The sequence below is a fragment of the Schistocerca piceifrons genome, chromosome X (genome assembly GCF_021461385.2).
Source record: "Schistocerca piceifrons isolate TAMUIC-IGC-003096 chromosome X, iqSchPice1.1, whole genome shotgun sequence".
NCBI lineage: Eukaryota > Metazoa > Arthropoda > Insecta > Orthoptera > Acrididae > Schistocerca > Schistocerca piceifrons.
This window is the reverse complement of record NC_060149.1, coordinates 663,465,514-663,485,105: the sequence shown is the minus strand read 5'-3', so window position 1 is coordinate 663,485,105 and position 19,592 is coordinate 663,465,514. Positions and strand designations below refer to the sequence as shown.

The 19,592-nt window shown below is 43.5% G+C and overlaps 1 pseudogene; it reads left to right on the top strand.

Annotated features, from left to right (window-relative positions):
* Positions 1 to 12,842: 12,842 nt before the first annotated feature.
* On the top strand, positions 12,843 to 12,960 carry LOC124723980 (annotated as a pseudogene).
* Positions 12,961 to 19,592: the final 6,632 nt, after the last annotated feature.

Below are 19,592 nucleotides of genomic sequence, written 5' to 3'. Positions count from 1 at the left end.
AGAAGTGGTGGAGGAGGAGGAGGAGGAAGGGCAGGAGGAATCTGGCGAGAGGGGCAACACGTATGAGGCGCAGTGTGCGCCAGCTGCCGGATGTGCGTCAGCGCACCTGTTGCTGTTGCAGGCTGTTCCGTACTACAGACAACCGTTACCCCCCTTCTCCTCGTCAGGCGCCGAGTTATTGCTAGCGTCACTCCGGCCACCCTAAACCTCAAGTTTCCAAATCGTTGCTCCGCGCCATGCTACGTAAGCACGCTCCTGGGGCAGTTGCCAACTTAACGGCTTCCGTATAAGGATTTAGATTTTGCAAATCACAAATTCATCATAGTTTTCCTGCCTCATCACATTCATGTGATCGTCAATGGGTTTTTATTTTATTGCATTCTGTATATCCATAAAGCTGACATTAACAAAGCCAATAGAAAAAATCGTTTTTTTATTTTTAATTGTGCGCCTTGTCGCATTTCATCGCACAATTCACAGTATTACCGGTTTAGGCCTTCTGTCATTACCTTTTCCTGTTTTCCTACAGTTTAACCCATCTAGTACAGGATTCGCTACTCATGATTTGGAAAATTTTGTTTTTTATTACTTAACTTTGAGACTGAACACCGTTCCTGATCCTGTAATCGTCAGGGTAACCTGAGGGACGTAAGTCGTGAGCGCTGTGCCTGTTAAGTCGTGTAAACTTAGTTCTACATCTACATCTACATCCGCAGTCCGCAAGCCACCTGACGGTGTGTGGCGGAGGGTACCTTGAGTACCTCTATCGGTCCTCCCTTCTATTCCAGTCTCGTATTGTTCGTGGAAAGAAAAATTGTCGGTATGCCTCTGTGTGGACTGCAATCTCTCTGATTTTATCCTCATGGTCTCTTCGAGAGATATACGTAGGAGGGAGAAATATACTGCTTGACTCCTCGGTGAAGGTATGTTCTCGAAACTTCAATAAAAGCCCGTACCGAGCTGCTAAGCGTCTGTCTTGCAGAGTCTTCCACTGGAGTTTATCTATCATCTCCGTAACGCTTTCGCGTTTACTAAATGATCCTGTAACGAAGCGCGCTGCTCTCCGTTGGATCTTCTCTATCTCTTCTATCAACCCTATCTGGTACGGATCCCACACCGCTGAGCAGTATTCAAGCAGTGGGCGAACAAGTGTACAATCTACTTCCTTTGTTTTCAGATTGCATTTCCTTAGGATTCTTCCAATGAATCTCAGTCTGGCATTTGCTTTAACGACGATTAATTTTATATGGTCATTCCATTTTAAATCACTCCTAATGCCTACTCCCAGATAATTTATGGAATTAACTGCTTCCAGTTGCTGACCTGCTATATTTCTTTCTTTCTATGTATTCGCAGCACATTACACTTGTCTACATTGAGATTCAATTGCCATTCCCTGCACCATGCGTCAATTCGCTGCAGATCCTCCTGCATTTCAGTACAATTTTTCATTGTTACACCCTCTCTATATGCTACAGAATCATCCGCAAAAAGCCTCAGTGAATTTCCGATGTTATCCACAAGGTCGTTTATATATATTGTGAATAGTAACGGTCCTACGACACTCCCCTGCGGCGCACCTGAAATCACTCTTACTTCGGAAGACTTCTCTCCATTGAGAATGACATGCTGCGTTCTGTTATCTAGGAACTCTTCAAACCGATCACACAATTGGTCTGATAGTCCATATGCTCTTACTTTGCTCATTAAAAGACAGTGGGGAACTGTATCGAACGCCTTGCGGAAGTCAAGAAACACGGCATCTACCTGGGAACCCGTGTCTATGGCCCTCTGAGTCTCGTGGACGAATAGCGCGAGCAATGTTTCACACGATCGTCCTTTTCGAAACCCATGCTGATTCCTACAGAGTAGATTTCTAGTCTCCAGAAAAGTCATTCTACTCGAACATAATACGTGTTCCAAAATTGCACTGTGTTTTAATTGTTTATGTATCTATTTTCTGAGGCAGAATTTGGTAAGCAGCCCAGCATTTGCCTAAACGAACATGAGAACCCGCCCAAAAACGACAATCTGGCTGGACCAGCCCACGACGTCACTCCGCCGCAAGCATTAGATCCGGGTCTGGCGCACCTCTATACTCATAAGCTAGCGTGCCAAGCGTGACGCTCTACGGGGAGATGCTTACTACCTCATCACATCTGTTAAAACAAAATAAAAAACACTAACATATTAGGTTCAATATTGCTTACGGCCGAATTTCCAGAAAACAAAATGTCAGTACATAATATGTAGTATCGTTGTCGGCCACAACAAAACTTTAGTAGTCTGAGGCAAGTATCAACGTCAAATGCTTTGCACATGCATATACGTGAGAAGTGCTAGAGATGGCCTGACGGTGTCCTATACGCTAGTCACGGCCGGCAGAGGGCGTCGGTTCGATGGCGGAATGCAAGTGCTTCTTTTGCACGCCACCTCGGCGACTTGCGGGTTCCTAACCTTCCCCATTTAACCAACCGGGGAAAAGGAACCTATAGTTCAACGAGAAATCCGTCGTTCCTGGCGAATCCCCACATCGCTGAGAGGTGAAAGTTAGATTAAAGGTATACAAAATTTCTGCGGTCCGACTGTGATGCAGTATCGCGATTTCACTATTTCCTGGCACGCACTTTATCACTAGACCACCAGGCCCGAATTGGGCGCTAGTGATGAGATATCAGAAGCGTCCTGCATCACAGATTCAGTAAATTAAGACAGGATATTCGCAGTCATCAGTTAATGCAGTATCAAATTGTGTATCTATCGCTAAAATATAAGAAATGATGCACTATGTAGCAACAATACGTTAACTTAAAGTCAGAACAAAATATGTCTAACATAGAAGCCACTTATAGAAAATCTTTAGATCCACATAGTAAATAAAACAAGACATTGTCTGAAACGTGATTAAATGAAACAGTAAGTATTAATTAAAATTCTCGATTATACAGCGCATTCAGAGGACTGGCAGCCGGCGCCGCCTTGCGAGTCCTCTATGGAATGTTCTGATTTCCTTTGCGTCCTCGTAATGCTACCGGAGTTAAGTGTCCAGCTGCTACAGCGTGCGACGCTGTTCACAGTAGCAGGTTCCTGAATACAACGAAATGGCGTTCAAGTTAAAATCACTCTGTTCCTTAAGCAATAACGCCACTTGTCGTTGTCTGTGTACGTAAAACTCCATTTCCCGTAGTAGGTTTAATAATTGCTCTTTGGGTGCTGTATGCAACTACGGTTGCCAGGCCCAAAAACAGAACAGGCGGACTCGGCATTATATTTAGCGGAAATTTTACCCTAAAAGTCCGACTACGAGTTTTAAACAGAAATAGTCATTGTGGTTTTCAGTTGTTTAGTAATAATCAGCTACAGTCAGTTTTTTTGCGAGATAAACCTTGAAGTGCATAAACTCAAAAATTCAGGAAACAATCCTTTAATTTGGTAGTTATGTTAGCAAATAAGTGTCCAGTGTTCTTAATAGCTCAGTCTTCTCCATGGTCTGCCGCCCACTGATAAGACGAACGACACTTTTTCCTAGCGAAGGTGCAGAGCAGACTTGTGGAGGGGCTACGTGTGAGCATGGCGGCGTGGCGCGAGTTGGCACATTCTGCAGTATGTATATGAAGATGGTGTCTGTTCTCTCGGACCGCTCGTTAGAATGAAATTACAATTAAATCAATACAATGAAATGAATACCCTTAGCTGCATCCAGGCGTTGATATACGTCAACGGGGACAGTTGAAAATGTGTGCATCGTGTGTTAGACTCGTCTACGAAGAGAAAAATACAGCACAGACACCAGAATAGCATTAGTTGGCATATCTACACGTCCCTATGGTATATCTGCTTATTCCTCCTTATACTTACTCCTTGCGCTTACGTTATAGCTTGGTACGGCCTGCTCCACTTCTTCGCTAAAAAACCAAACAAAAGCCACACAGGCCGGACTTGAATATGTTTTCCCGGACGCAACCGTAAATGCCTACACGTAACACTTCTAAATTATTCTGCGTATTTCCTGCCACACGTTTCTTTCCTTATCCAAATGAGTATTGAATGCGCTTTGCTGCTGTCCTCTGGCGCGAGTCTTGAAAACTCCTCCCCATCTCTCCATCCTTCACAGCCCTCACAGTTGGTCCTGTAGACCGCGGATTCCAAATATTTCTTACTATTGTTGCCACCTTTGTGCCTTTGTCTGCAGCCAATTGCGCCTTTTGTCTGAAACCTAATCTTAACTTTCGTTTGCCCGAATGCTTGTGCAACTCTATGGTAGACTACACCATTGTACCACGTGGCAACAAACGCGTAAGTATTGACAAGCGGTTACTTTGTCCCGCACGTTTCATTCGTCCTTAGTCTGCATAACGTATTGTGTTTGTCATTTGCTGGGTCGAGTTGTCAGTCACAGACTCGACTGTTAGCATGGGTACTATGCATCTTCCCTGTGTTAGAATGCTGTGGGCTCTTCAGAGACGCAGCCGGAACGCTACGTAGTAGTTTCGCTGAGTTCTAGAGATGGGCAAAGTCGTTCATCCTTGGGAAGTGGTTCACTGGTGATCGCTCTTTTTTGGGAACCGTTCATCTTCACTCGTTCGCCGTTCATTGTGCTTGATATATTGCTCTCATGAAAAATTGAAAATTAGTAGCATAAGTGACTGAAGGATGGAAGGTGCCACGAGGGGGCACTTGCCTCCCCCCTGGAGTACACAGTTTTTATTCATAACAGAATTCTCACACATTTGTATTTTTCGTGATTCTGCAAAACATCTCGTTTAGCCAACTGTAGCGTTATGTGGATGATCGCAGTGAAATAATATAAGGTGGCACACGAAAAAAACGGCCCCGAATAGGCCGGTATTACACTATCAAATTTCTTTGTCCAATATCTTTGTCAAAGATATTTGATAGTGTAATAGGGATCTTTGACAAATGTCGTCCAATATTTGATAAAATCTAGGCCGAGGCCTTATATTTGATCAAAGAAATCGCTTGTCTTCTGTTCACTGCAATGCGATATGTTACCACGCGGAGCGCCAGCATCGCTGGAGCGTTCTGTCATCTTTTGTGTTTGTAAACATGGCTGCTAAATACAATTGGTGTGTGGCGTCTACCACAAAATTAATTGAAATGTATGAAGCGGATGAGGCGCTTTACAATGTGAGGCACCCTGAATATAAAAATAGATTAAGAAGATTGGAGAGTTATAAAAATATAGCAGAGATTATCAGCCGTGACATACGGCCAGGACGTACGGCCGAGGATATAAAGAGGAAGATAAATGGCCTCCGTACTAGCTACTCGTACGAGAAAGCAAAAGCACGTATTGACATATTCATTTATATTTATTTATGCAAGTAAAGTTTACATGTCATACAAATGATTAGCATTAATTTGTTCACTGCAGCGACTTGAAGCATACAATAATGTTTACGTAATCAACAAGTAGTTTAAATTATTTTCATTATTAATATTGCAGATGCATAAAAGCAAAAGTGGAGCAAGTGCGTATACACCACAAGTGTACTGGTTTCAAATGCTGAAATTTCTAGACCAGTCAACAGAGGCCGACGAGAGTATGTGCAATTTGGAGAGCACGGAAAGTGAAACTGGAAGTGAACGTGCCATACCGACGTTTGAGGAAATGTTTGCGGTATGTACATTTGTTTACATTTTACGTTACTAAATGTGATTATCTTGCCAGGGCACCTTCCCAGCGCCATTGTAAAATGTCTTAAAGTATTCCCTAACTGCTCTCCCGTGTACTGTACGTCCAGAAGCAGCTTGGCAAGCTATTGGTTCCATTTGCTGTAGGTCCTCAGTGCTTTGTGTCTCAAGATAAGTGCAGTCTCCTACTACGGCAGACACTGTTTCCTGACGTGTGTACAAGTGTTTTCTTCTCTCAGTTAACAAGTTGTGCAATGTGCAGGCAGCCAGTGTTATTGTGGTAACTTTTTCAGGAGGCAGATTAATGGTAGTAAGAAAAATCCTGAAACGACTTACAAGAATGCCAAAGCTGCTCTCCACTAATCTTCTCCCTCGTGACAGTCGGTAATTGAAAACCTTTTCTTCTTTTGTGATTCCTTTTAAGGGGTATGGCTTCATAATGTTATAACTCAGAGGAAAAGCGTCATCTGCCAGTACTACCATTGGAGTTGTAATGTTTGTGTTCCCAAGCTTCCTGCCTTCAGGAATGTTGAGCATAGATCGGTCAATGAGACACTAACGTAGTTTGCTTTTTGAAAACACTCCAGCATCACCAACACGCCCATTAGTTCCTACATCTACACACAAAAATTTGTAGGAAGCATCTACCATGGCAAATAAAATGATACTGTTGAAGGATTTATAATTGAAAAAGTGAGATCCACTAGCTTGTGGACATTTAATACGAATGTGCTTTCCGTCCATTGCTCCTATAGTGTTATAACAGTTCCACTTCTTCTCGAAATCCTCTGCAATTTGCTCCCACTCTCCTCTGCTTGTGGGTACCTGTAAATAAATAAGATTTATGTATGTGCAAGGAAGTACGTAACTAATGGCTTTTATCTCTTATTTTATAGCATGAGATGCAAGAGCCTGTCGCATGTAGCGAGGCTCAGCCACAGCCCCTGCGTCAAGAGCGGCCTCCCACTAAAAGGAGGAAAGTCACGCCAGACGTGGCAACTAACGTCATGGAGGAGGCCAGCAGGACGCTTCAGGCTATGGCTGATGCTGCCAGAACCATGCCTGTCCATGAAGACCGCTACAGTACCCTTGGCGCCCACATCGCAGCAGAACTGCGTGAAATGGAAAAGGTGGGCGGCAGGGAATACACCACTGCCACTATGCACAGTCTGCAGCGGACATTAATGGACAGGTGGGATTTGCTGCATGCGACAGCCCGTGCACAACCGTCCACCTCTGGATATATCCAGGCTGCCTTGCAGCAGGCTGGAATAGAGGATGAAGATTCCATTCCATAAATATATATGTGTGTATAATTTTTGTATCTCTCCAATCTTCTTAATCTATTTTTATAATCAGGGTGCCTCACATTGTAAAGTGTCTCATCCGCTTCATACATCTCTATTAATTTTGTGGTATCACACATCTCATTTGCCATGCAAACAAAATTAAATAAATAAAATAATAACAATTTATCTTCATGAACATAAAGTGTATCGAACAGTTATTTACCTTCAGACAATGGTCCTTTAGTGCTTTATAAATTGCTTCACACGTTTCAGGTATTATTTTACTTAATGTGCATTGTGGAATTCGAGTGCTGTACTGTAAGCTAGAGTAACTTTCTCCTGTAGCAAGGAATCGTAGTGTTACAGTGAGCCTGTCTTCTGCAGATATAGCAGTTCTTAGGTGAGTATTGTGTTTTGAGATATGAGGAATCACTTCACTGAGAACATACTGAAAATTATGCTCATCCATTCGCAAGAAATTGATGTATGACTTGACGTCTTCCACTATTAGCTCACGTAACAAGTTTTGCTGAATGCTTTTTTCGTCTCGTCGTGAAACCCACGGCTTCACCCAGGTACGTTTCCTTTTTTTCCCCCGATTCTGTATCGCATGTGCACACACAGCAATTGTGGCACAAGCAGCAGCTGCTGCGGTTAATAACAATTTGTTTTTGTCAGCCATCTTGAACTTTGACGAAAACTTTGATGACAGTGTAATACCCCTTCTAGCGCTACGTCAAAGATCTTTGTCAAATATATTGGACGGAATATTGGATCACATCTTTGATCAAATCTTTGAGAAAGAAATTTGATAGCGTAATACCGGCCATACAGACTGCTTGCCTATTACGAACGATTTGTTGACCGCTAAGAGCAGAATAGATAAACATGTAATAATTAGGCAGTGAAGAAATAACAAGCTAATGCAAACAACTTCGAAATAAGAGATGACGACTGGTAAGCGACGATGAGGAGTATATTACTCGGGGCCGATTTTTCGTGCGCCATCTTGTACCACTGAAATAATATTGTACAGTTATCATATTTTCTTTACAAAACGTGACACCATACACTGGGTTACGAAGCACGGGCTTCATTGGATTGTAAGTCGATCTGCCTTCCGTAACAATGAACATGCTCTTTCACCTTGGATCAAAAAAAGACGGAAAATGGCCACTCATGTGTGCCGTGGTGACGTCCTTTGTATGTGTAGTAACAAGAAATCTTACCTTTTTACAAGTATTTCTTCTGCTGCTTATCGAAATAGTGAAGTAAGCTGATGCGCCGTTTTGTTATCTGAAAAGATGTATGTATCACATACCACGAAATTTTTATGTAGTTTACGTAATTATAAAATATATTTTAATTACCGGTCGTGGACGCTGAATAGAATAAGATAAGAACCAGAACTTCAGTGTTCAGAAAAGGGTTTGAAACAGATCTAGAATGGGCGTGCGAAACGAACGAAACGAACAACAACAACTCGATACTGAACTAACTAGAAGCAGTCGGCAGTGGAACTGCGATGTGTGGCCACGCGAAGAAGGACGAGGCCGGCCGAGCGAGACCGAGACCGAGACAGAGACGGGAACGGGACCGAGGCTGGAACGAGACCGGCCGAAGTGCCGTTGCGGGAACGAGACCGACCGTTTCCCATTCCCGGGAACTGTAAGTAGAAAGCCGTGACCGAAGTGAACTATGAAAGACCGTTCCTTAGAATTCGTTCCTCGCTCGTTCCGTTCATCTTGGTGAACCGTTCCTTTGGACCCATTAGTTCTCGAACGACCCATCTCTACTGGGTTCCGGTCATGAAGTACGGAACGGACAAAGACTCTTGGTTGTACTTCTGCAGCGTGAGGATACTTGTTCGGTGGGGCAGGCACGCTTGGAGCAGTTATTCTGCCCTTTCGACTAGTGCACAAGATAGCTTTTGAGCAGCCTACACTGATAGACAGTAGGATTGTATACTGCTACGCGTATCGCGTTTTAATTTCATTTCAAATGAGCTCTTGTTTATCGAGTTGTAATTTCGTGTAACAGTGCGAGTATTTGTTAGAGTCAGGACTTGTTTTCGAGGACATGTGATCCGAAATCTATTTCGGTGACAGGCATCCTGTTTCGGAAGTGACTTTCAAGCAATTTATCTTACTTTAAACAATACGCACTGAGCTGAAAAAAGTCAGCGATAGCGACAAGAACTTACACATATGGCTGTAGTATCGCGTACACAAAGGTACTCAAGTGATTCATCTGAAAAAGTTTCCAGCGTGAACATAGTCGCACGACGGGAATCAACAGTTTTGAACGCGGAATGTTAGCTGGAGTTAGATGCATGGGAATACAATATGCCGAGTTCCACAGTGTCAAGAACGTGCCGAGAATACCAAATTTCAGTCATTACCTCTCACCACGGACAACGCAGTGGCCGACGCCTGCCACTTAAAGACCGAGAAGAACGGCATTTGCATAGAGTTCTCTGTGCTAACAGACAAGCAACACTGCGTGGAATAACCACAGAAATCAATGTGGCACGTACGACGAGCGTATCCATTAGGACAGTGCGGGGAAATTTAGCGTAATAGGCTATGGTAGCAGACAACCGACGCGAATGTCTATGCTAACACAATGACATCGCCTGCAGTCCCTCTCCTGGGCTCGTGACCATATCGGTTGGGCCCTGGAGACTGGAAAACCGTGACCTGGTCAGGTCAGTCCCGATTTCAGTTAGTAAGAGTTAATGGTACGATTCGAGTGTGGCGCAGGCCCCATGAAGCCATGGACCCAAGTAGGTCAAATGGAAGATGGCTTTGAGCACTAGGGGACTTAACATCTGAGGTCGTCAGGCCGCCAGAACTTAGAACTACTTAAACCTAAATAACCTAAGGACATCACACACATCCATGCCCGAGGCAGGATTCGAACGTGCGACCGTAGCGGTCGCGCGGTTCTAGACTGAGGCGCCTAGAACCGCTCGGCCACAGCGGCCGGCCAGGTAGGTCAGTAAGGCACTGTACAAGCTGCTGATTGCTCCATAATGGTGTGGGTTGTGTTTAATTGAAATGGACTGGGTCCTCTGGTCCAATTAAACCGAACATTAACTGGAAACGGTTATGTTTGGCTACTTGGAGGCCATTCGCAGCCAAACAAAGATGGAATTCTTATGAATGACAATGCGCCATGTCACCGGGCCACAGTTGTTCGCGATTGGTTTGAGGAACATTCTGGAGAATTCGAGCGAATGATTTGGTCACCCAGATGGCCCGAAATGAATCTCATCAAACATTTATGGGACAAAATCTGGAGGTCAGTTTGTACACAGTATACTGCACCGGCAATACTTTCGCAACTATGGACAGCTATAGAGGCTGCATGGCTCAGCGTCAGCAAGTCGTTGGGACTTCCAACGGCTTGTTGTGTCCATGCCACAGCTAGTTGATTCACTACGCCTGCCAAAAGGTTGCCCGACATGATTTTAGGAGGTATCTATGACTTTTGTCACCTCTGTGTATTCATGTCTTGTGAGACATTATTTTCTTTATGTGGTTCTTAAGATTTTGTTCAGAATACTTTTGAAGTTAATTGTAATGTGTGAACACAAGCAACGAGGGCTGAGTTGTATTCCTGGTTTTCTTTTTCATTTGTAGCTTCACACAATTTTAAGTTACCAACACATCTTACATAATTTACTTTTCTTTTTCTTTCCGAATCATAAACTTCTCATGTGTTGCAGCATACATATTGGAATTTTCATAAAGCCGCTCAACGGGCTCCTCGACTAGTAGAAACTGATATGTTCAGGGACACATTGCATATCTTTTGTAAGTAATTTTTTCAGGTCGTAAAACAAAAAAAAAGTCTAAGTCCTGTGCGGGTGTGATCTTCCTCGGCATACAAGTACGACTTGTAGTTTGTAATTCTGACAGAAAGAGAGAGATTTGTAGATCATTAAACAGTATTGGAATTGGTTTCGGTATTTTCAGTCACGTCTTGCAGTAATTAAACTAGGGACTTGCAGTAAGGCCCCACTATCAAGTCACTTTCCTCCCATTTTTTGCGCTTTCACGTAAGCTTGCTCTCCTTATCGGTTTCTAATCAGATTTCGTTGATGATAATGCTCAGTTTGCGGGGCGCTGAACTGCGCGGTAGCCGGCCGCGGTGGTCTAGCGGTTCTAGGCGCTCAGTCCGGAACCGCGCGACTGCTACGGTCGCAGGTTCGAATCCTGCATCGGGCATGGATGTGTGTGATGTCCTTAGGTTAGTTAGGTTTAAGTAGTTCTAAGTTCTAGGGGACTGATGACCACAGATGTTAAGTCCCGTAGTGCTCAGAGCCATTTGAACCATTTGAACTGCGCAGTCATCAGCGCCCGTACAAAGTCTCAATTTTTACACAGTCCAAACGAATCACGAATGATGATGATAATGAGGCAATGATGATAACAACACTAACACCCAGTCCCCGGGCAGAGAAAATCCCCAACCCGGCCGGGCATCGAACCCGCGACCCCGTGATCCAGAAGCAGCAACGCTAGCCAGTAGACCATGATCTGCGGATTAATCAGATTCCGTTATCATTCAGATCAGTTCTTAAATGTTGAGGATATATTTCAGAGTATAAATAATTATTCTGAACTTTTAAGTACATGCTAGTGTTCGTTCACAAGACAGAGGACAGCTTACGGTATAAGTATAGGACGCCCTCGGGCCATCGCTAGGACTTTGTGTACCTGACTGTACAAAGCATTTGCATCCGATGATGACAGAAAGCTGAAACCTTTAATACTGCGAATTATATAATAAACTGCGATCAAAGCGGACAGTTATTAATACAGTATTAAATACGATCATTGACTCGTGAGGTACCCCAGGATTAACGATCATCCTTTTTGTTCAAATGGTTCAAATGGCTCTGAGCACTATGCGACTTAACTTCTGAGGTCATCAGTCGCCTAGAACTTAGAACTAATTAAACCTAACTAACCTAAGGACATCTCACACATCCAAGCCCGAGGCAGGATTCGAACCTGCGACCGTAGCTGTCCCGCGGTTCCGGACTGAGCGCCTTTTTGTTCACTTGTTACTAAATCTCAGATTATGAATTTACATTTCGTTAATGGAATAATGGTTTTACTCTCAATTTTTTCTAAATCAGTCGCAACAGTGGGACAATGATCTCTTTTAGAATGAAAATAACTGTCAAGTAACGCAGAAAATATTTTTCAGCCACTTTACTTACAGCATTCTCCCAGCGTCTTTGAAAATGTATTGAGTTTGTGTATAAGTTCGTAGCGTTTTTCCACACATACACATAACAGAGACTTTAGTCATCAATAATATATTCTCCTTCACTATTTACAACAGTCTGCCAACGCAGGGTAACTATTCGATTCCGCGACTGTAGAAATCACGCCGTTTTGAGGCGAAGAACTCGCCGAGGCATGTTCGGAGCGCATTTTCATCTGGAAAGGAAGTTCCTTTAAGGTTTTTCGATAGAGGGAGGAAAAGGTGAAAATCTGAGGGTGCAAGATCAGGTGAATAAGGCAGGTGCGGAATGACTTCCCAACCCAACTCCTCTTTAGTGTTCTTTCTCAGTCTTTTTTGCGGGCGGGTGTTATCGTGGGGTAGCATCACTGCACGCAGTCATCCCAGCCGTTGTCCTTCGACTGCGTTTGCAAGACGTCTTAGTTGTTGACAACAAATTTCAGTAGTGATGGTTACACCTCGGGGGAGTAGTTCCTAATACACCACACCTTCGCTGTTCCACCAGATGCGTAACATTATTTTTTGTGGACGCGCGCAGGTCTTTGTACGGGCAGTTGATGCTTCGTTTGGGCTCATCCATACCTTTCTTTTCCGTATATTAGCATAAAGACACAATTTCTCATCACCAGTAACAGTACAGCAAACGGCCTTGCCGCAGTGGTAACACCGGTTCCCGTCAGATCACCGAAGTTAAGCGCTGTCGGGCTGGGCTAGCACTTGGATGGGTGACCATCCGGTGTGCCGAGCGCTGTTGACAAGCGGGGTGCACTCAGCCCTTGTGAGGCAAACTGAGGGGCTACTTGATTGAGAAGTAGCGGCTCCGGTCTCGGAACCTGACATACAGCCGGGAGAGCGGTGTGCTGACTACATGCCCCTACATATCCCCTTCCAGTGACGCCTATGGACTGAGGATGACATGGCGGCCGGTCGGTGCCGATAGGCCTTCATGGCCTGTTCGGGTGGAGTTTAGTTAGTTTAATTTTAGTAACGGTACAGGATAGTAATGGTCGGTGTGGTCCATGAACCAACTGCTGACGATCAAGCTGAGATGCACGTATGGGCACCTGCTGATTTTTGTGATTTTTGCTTACAGTATGAGGTACCCGAACACTCGGCTTTTTAACCATCCCCACGGCATGATAATGTCACTTGGTAGTCGAATGATCACGGTTCATCACGTTTGCCAGTTCTCACGTACACTGACATGGATCATTGTGGATTACAGCGTTTAACCGGTCTTCGAAAAACCCCAAAGACTTCCTGAAAGTGGAGAGCGGTGAATGTCAAAACGTGGCCGAGCGGTTCTAGGCGCCACAATCCGGAACCGCGCAACTGCTACGGTCGCAGGTTCGAATCCTGCCTCGAGCATGGATGTGTGTGATGCCCTTAGGCTGGTTAGGTTTAAGTAGTTCTAAGTTCTAGGGGACTGATGACCTCAGATGTTGAGTCCCATAGTGTTCAGAACCATTTGAACCATTTTTTTTTTTTACGAAACCATTTGCTTGCCGTGCTCTGTCCAATTTCATTATCCCCATACGCGGCACAAATGTTTCTCGCTGCCTGGTTGTCACTGCTGTATTGAATTCAAAGAGAAGAATATGTCGTAAATGTTCCTATATCTCCATTTGTTACTCCATTTTCTAGCGTCCACTGCTCCACTCACTATCTCCTAAAGACAAAATGGTAATACGTAAACTCAAATAACAACTTTGAACTACAAATAAAAAATGACAATCGGTAAGTAAACCCATAGCAACAGGAATATAACATCCAAAACAAAAGCGTCACGAACGTATGCATCAACCCGACAGATATTGCATACATGTGTTATATGGGCCGTTATCAAAAATACGATTTATTATCTCAAACAATTAAATTTTTTTGTATTTGCCGATTACACTGACATCATCACCAAATAAAAGCAGGTCGGACTTGAATAGAGCCACATTTAGTAACAGAGCCGCAGTAATGCTCAATGCTTTTAGGCATCGGAGAATACACGTTACAATTCCTAAAAAGTTTTCTAGTAGATTTCTTGGAAACAAAAACATTTTCGTCATAAGATGGAATTAAATTTTTGTATAAAGTAATAACAGTTATTTCATAGTTGATTATAACGCTATCGGTGTAGCGTATTTATTTGCTAAGAATGAGAAACGGTGCGGGTCTGCGCGGAAAGAACTTACATGAATTCCTATTCGTGTAATGGAATAAAAGGAAGTAGGAAGACTGCATCGCGTTCTGCGCTTATATAATAAAACATGTAGATTATATAATATAGAACATGAATGTAGCTGTAATGTCATTGATAAACGTATGAGAAACACAGGTAATGATAATTATTTTATAAAAGTACATACCGTCTTACGTTTTTTTGGAAATCTATTACACTCGTATACAGACTCTGTCTTTAGTTCATAAAATTGTTCTTTATCTGAATTGCTAATGTGATGGGTTCAGGAAAACATTCGTCGAATGTATGGATAGCCCGTAGTGTGCAAGTGTTTGCCACTAGCTGTTAGATTTCCCTGCGCCCATTCGGTCGGTTCCCAATCGCGAGTGAGACGACCGGCCGCTACGTACTTCCAGTGGCAGAGCACGCTATCAAGTCTGGAATTTGGCGGCCGTTGTGGTGGAGCACAGTGAACGGATACGTCCTGAAACAATCAGCAACTGCCACTCCCAGTTTACGACCACAAGTTCAGCGAGGGGCGCGCGGCGTTCGTCGACATCACGGTCAAAGGGAAACGTTCACAAGTTGCTGCCACAGGTCGATACGTCTGCTCCCCAGGGGAGCTAGCACTGAATAACCGAAGGGAAAAACTTGCGAATCTCACAGACAGGACACACCTTAACAACAGTTTAATAAAGTAGTGGCCGAGGAATGTAACTATTTCACTAGAAATCGGGGAAAGCTTCTGTTTATGAAATCGCCTGAATGGTGGACGCTGTATAGAAACAAAATGCAGAAACACGAAATCTTACCAGAAGTCCTAGCCCCATTCAGTTATTACGAGATGAAAACGTACTAATCTTCGATAATATCGTACAATATAAAGATTCTCTAAACTTGACAACTAAAATCGAAGTATTGCTCAATACTGTCTTCCTGAATTCAAAGAAAATATATACGGGTGGATCGATGGCCGCCGACGGCGACAAATTAGGATGCCCAATACATAACCAAGCAGAAAATTATGAAATCCTATGTTCCCTACCGAAAGAGTTAGCAATCAATTTTGAGGAAGCTCTCGCACTTAGGGCAGCAGTAAAATACGGTAGTCTTGCACACGAAGCAGTATGGTTGTATTAACCGATTCTTTAAGTGTGACTGAAGAGCCTCAAAAAATCAAAATGGAACCCAAGTGTGTCGACTATAATTGTAGACATTATTAAAGAAGTCGCTACAAATAAGGAAGCCGGAATAGTAACAAATGGTTCAAATGGCACTAAGCACTATGGGACTTAACATCTGAGGTCATCAGTCCCTTAGACTTAGGATTACTTAAGCTTAACTAACCTAAGGACATCACATACATCCATGCCCGAGGCAGGATTCGAACCTGCGACCGTAGCAGCCGCGTGGTTCCGGACTGAAGCGCCTAGAACCGCTCGACCACAGCGGCCGGCGAAATAGCAATAATTTTTTTGTGGATTCCAGGGCCCACTGGCATCTTTCATAATGACGATAGACAGCTGAGCGAAGGGAGCAATGAACTTAATCGAAATCCTAAACCATAGACTTCTTTACCAAGAAATGCTGGGCTTAATCAATGAAAAAGAGAGAAACAAGTGTTACACACAAAGGCACAGGGCCAAGATCTGAAAAGGAATGTCTTATGGCCGGCTGCGAAGTAAAATAGTTATTTCCTTGAGTTACCTGTTGGAATATAAACAGACCATTCATAACAACGATTGAGTACATACTCATAAATCACGGTAAGTTTCTACTCCGGCTGTTTCGAAAAGGATGCAAGGCATCTCCTTTATGCGATTTATGCAATGAAGAAGGAGACGTGAACCGTCTATTATTTTCGTGTATCGGATACAAGACACAACAAAAATCTTTATCCGAGTGTTATTACCGCAGAGGTTCCGATTCCAACATAGGCTACAGTGTTTCTGTCAACAAAAGAGTGAATTAGTATTAAATGTGATGTTCAATGAACGTGATGTGTGGATATTTTGTACGATATCGTGGGGCCTGCAAAATACCACTCAATTTCGGGTGTCATTTCTTCGCTTGTGGAGAATCTCCGATCACCGAGGAAAATTTTAAGCTTTGGAAGAGATGGAAGTCTGATGGAGCTATATCACGCGAATGTGGCAACAGTTCGTGTTTTATGTCATGGGACATACACTTCCGTGTGGGCGAGCATTTTCTTCATGGAAGATAACTTTCTTCCTTGCCAAACCATACCATTTTCGTGTATCTTTTGTTGCTGTTCGTGTAGTGTTGGCAGAAGAGCCAACACCGTGTTACTAGAGGAGGCCGAAACGCACGCGTTTTAGCTCACGCAGGCTGGCGTAAGGAGAGAAGAACTATACTGACGTGAGGTCTGGAACATGACAAGGAATTAGAATTCAGAAAGCGGACGTAATTAGTTTGATACTTAACTTTAATCCATTAATGATGAACTTCGCTCTTGACGGTACGTGATTCACAATATTATCAGTTCAGAGTACATTCTTGCAGAATATGGCGCCTTGCTAGGTCGTAGCAAATGACGTAGCTGAAGGCTATGCTAAACTGTCGTCTCAGCAAATGAGAGCGTATGTAGACAGTGAACCATCGCTAGGAAAGTCGGCTGTACAACTGGGGCGAGTGCTAGGGAGTCCTCTAGACTAGACCTGCCGTGTAGCGGCGCGCGGTCAGCAATCACTGATAGTGGCGACACGCGGGTCCGACGTATACTAACGGACCGCGGCCGATTTAAAGGCTACCACCTAGCAAGTGTGGTGTCTGGCGGTGACAACACAGTTGGTTCAGGAGGTTAGCGTATTATTGTCCCGTAAATGTTTGACTATTGGAAAGATGTTGCGAGACCAATTTTTCTTTAATATAAATAATTGACAGTAAGTGGTAGTATATCTGTAGTAGCAGACATCTTCTCAGTCATCTCAGCAAGTGATCCAGCAGCGAAATCCACGAATGTCCAGTCTTGTGCTGTACAGGGAGCTACAGGAGGAACAGTAAATACAGGGTGGTTATAACAAAACTTTCGCTACTTCTTGAGGGCTCCATGAAAAACGAGTGATCGTTTGCAAGGACATGCGGAAGAGAAATAACGAATCGACCATTGCAAGAAAGGCATTTTTATTTACACATGGGAGAGTAACATTTGTTAATTGCGTACCATGTTTACGTTCCAGGTTACAGACGTTGCTCCGTGTGACGACCATCTGCATCCCCGATAGTCTGGAATCGCACAACAGATATCATTTCACAATTGTTCGCAGCACTTTTCGAACGGTGGTCCATGGAATGTTCTCCGCTGTCGTCACAGAGCTTGTGCACTTGCTTGAAGGACACACATAGCGTCCTGGCCCTCGGTCTCTCCCGGGAGCAATTTCCAAATCGCCATTTAATTCTAACTTCTGAAACATGTCCTTCATCTCTGTTGCGGAAAGAAAACCTCTCTCGATTCCCTTAATGCGTCGGTATTCGAGAAGAGCAGCAACACCATTGCTGTAGTTTTGATAAAACAGTTTTACGACTAAAGCCCTCCTCACCTTGTCCAGACCCCTGTTGACTGTCAGCAAGTGAAATGCACACTGGTGCTTGTGTTTCAGCCCAGTTTTGCCGCAACAGTACCGGCGCCTAACGGCAATCCAAGACACGAACACTGCTAACAAAATGAATCCCACAGCGCACAGTCTGAACATCATTCCTATAAAGTTGGATACCCATACGATAAATAGTTTTCCGTCGACTCTGGCTCAAGTAGCGAAAGTTTCATTGTAAGGACCACGTGTTTTAAGAGAAGGTAGTATAGGCTAATTCTAATAAAACATTCAATACGACATGTGTACGCCGCTCGTGGTCTCGCGGTAGCGTTCTCGCTTCCCGAACACGGGGTCTTGGGTTCGATTCCCACCAGGATCAGGAATTTTCACCTGTCCCGAAATGACTGGGTGTTGTGTCGTCTTTATCGTCATCTTTCATCCCCATTACGGTCGGAGGAATGCAACGGAAAACCACCCCCATTAAGCACCTTGCCTACTCCAACGGTGCGGGTCTCCCGCATCGTTCCTGAACGCCCTGTGAATAAGTATGAGACTTCATTTCCATACAATAGGTATCCGATTTTTATTCGTTGCAGATACATAGCTTTTAGCGTATAATCAAAATTGATATTCTCTGAATGTGTTAACAAAATGCATATGATTGAGTCCAAAGCTGATTTTCGAAAATTCGAACTCCGACTTCAACGCAATTCCGAAATTCTTTTTGACAGCACAACGTGTAGCTCTCGGGATGTCTTCTTGGTGTTCTTGTATGAGGGCAGGACCATTCATTATCCTAACAATCAATTCGTCTCTAGTGTTCTGTTTTTCTTTGTAGACATTCAAGCATACCTGCAGGCTAAAAGCTATAGGGATAAGGATCGGAGACCTTAGTGGTCAAGAAACATCACCATTCCTGCCGACACATCTTTCGGGGAGTGTTAGGCTTCGATGATGGTCACCTGACGACTAGAATGTGCAGAGGCATCGTCATGTTGGAAGAACACATCCATCCTTGCAGCCAAGGAAAGCTCTTCCAATAATACTGGAACCTCGTTTTCAAGAAAGTCTAGGTAATGTGGTTACACAACAGGCCAAAACAACTAGATGTCTGTCATACCATATCACATAGTAGTTACGTAAACTCAAGCACAACTTCACAATATGTACTTAAAAACAAAAATGACTATCCTTAATAAACGCGGAGCAACTGTAGGAATGGGAACTTATCTCTATAATCAACTGTATCATTGTACATATAACATAAATGGAAATTTGCATGGAAGAATTTCTTCGAATTAGCCTATACTACCACATACCATATTATTCCTGCTGTAACAACCTGTAAACAACCTGTGGTGAACACAATGTGTAAGTCCTAACAGTTATCAGTAGTTAAAGTGGTAACGAGCATTTTTAAATTGGTTTCAGACACAGCCCTTTTCACCAGATACAGTTACGACACACAACAAAACAATTAGGGCATTTGTCTATAAAGTATAAAACACAGTTATGCGAGAGGCTACAGAGTGCGTTAGTCTGATTGTACTATTTCAATAAAAGACACACTTTTTTAAATATAAAATGCTATTATATACACTGCCTGAAAAAAAAGGACGCGAAGCACCCAGAAGATATGGTCGGATGTCAATGTAACATTGT